Source organism: Triticum aestivum, chromosome 1D, assembly GCF_018294505.1.
Source record: "Triticum aestivum cultivar Chinese Spring chromosome 1D, IWGSC CS RefSeq v2.1, whole genome shotgun sequence".
Taxonomy (NCBI): Eukaryota; Viridiplantae; Streptophyta; class Magnoliopsida; order Poales; family Poaceae; genus Triticum; species Triticum aestivum.
The window spans coordinates 210356368-210357707 of record NC_057796.1 but is presented as its reverse complement, the minus strand read 5'-3'; the positions used below and the strand labels follow the sequence as shown (position 1 = coordinate 210357707).

The following is a 1340-nucleotide window of genomic DNA, read 5'->3' as shown; positions in this document are numbered from 1 at the left end:
CGAGAATGTTCACTCTCATTCTCCTCCCTTGCAATGTTCAGGATCCCGCAAAAGAAAAAGATATGTCTACCTTAAAAGTCAACTCCACAAGAAGAAGATGAATGAAGAACGAAGTGTCTGGTCTAAATGCATCAGATCTGATAATTTGTTTCCCTGTTTATTACGTTATTAATTTATTATCTCGCTTTGCTGCCTTTTACTAGCAGCAACTAATTCTCTAGTTCATATGTAGGGAAGATATTGCATGGGGTAGGGTAGAGGAAAATAAAAACTACTACTATGTACTGTAGAAAGAATTAAGCAATCCTCTTGCTCTGAGCAGTCTAGCCATTTGGCAGTTTTCTAGCCTCGTCTGAACAAGCCTCCCTAGCCATGTAGCATCACCTAAGCGCTATGGCTCTGATAATTATAAGTACTTTGCACACACGTGGTTGGCTGCCAGAGTTAGCATATACGCACAAATAAGTAGAGCACACAAATAATTCAACTTGCTCAACAACCATTTTAGTTGGAGCTTGCTATGGGTGCATAAATATTCGTTCAGATGGACCGCATAATCAACATTGTCAACCAAACCATTGTGCAAACGTACCTAAGGATTAAAAACTGGAAAATGAAAGTGTTTGAAAAACCAACACGATAATGCGGGTTGTACCTCGCTGTGCTGTCTAAGACGACAACGACGAACAGCCGCGTCTCGGCGAAGCCGCGGTCAATGTCGCAGACGGTGCAGGTGCGGCGGGGCTCGATCTCTTTCAGTCGAAGGAGATGAGGGTCGAGCAGAACTCGGAGGCGGAGGCCTTGCAGTTGTCGAGGACGGAGCGGAGCTCGGGGGCGAGGCGGGGCGTGCCACAGACGGAGGGCGCCAGAGGAGGAGGGCGTGGAGGCGGCAGGCGGGTTGAACTGGAGCTTGCTGGAGGCGACTGGTAGCAGCTAGCTTCGGGGCGGAGCTCCGGCACGACGGCGGCACGTGGTACGGGTCAGCCGACAGAGAAAGTCGACGTCGGGGCAATCGGAGAAGAGCGAATTGAGGGCTGCGCGTGGAGGAATTTTTCGCTCCGGGGTGGAGGGGGAAGGGCTGGTAACCCTAGCACGCTGCTAGTTTCATGCCTGGACACGGCACGCGCCTAATAAACAGGCCCCTGACAGCATCTCTAGCACATCCCGTACCCTCGCCAGGCGCGTTTTTCCGTTGTAATGGACGGTAAAAAAAGGGCCCGAGCAGCTCCAGTAAAAACGGCCCGACCCATAAAATTTTTAATGTCGAAGATCGTGTGAGTTAGCTATACAGATTGTTTGCTATGAGATCGACAAAAAAACACATTCATTAATAAAATCTA

General features: G+C 49.3%; 1 protein-coding gene across 3 annotated transcripts in view; it reads right to left on the bottom strand.

The window, feature by feature from the left end:
- The window catches only part of LOC123181033 (uncharacterized), a 5672-nt gene extending 4548 nt beyond the window's left edge, over nucleotides 1-1124 (bottom strand). Inside the window, exon 1 of one of the 3 annotated variants that reach the window (XM_044593253.1) lies at nucleotides 656-1124. The gene's annotated coding sequence lies outside the window, so the exon portion shown is untranslated. The remainder of the gene's footprint in view (nucleotides 1-655) is intronic. The other 2 variants (XM_044593252.1, XM_044593251.1) reach the window with 2 other exon arrangements.
- Between the last annotated feature and the right edge of the window lie 216 nt (nucleotides 1125-1340).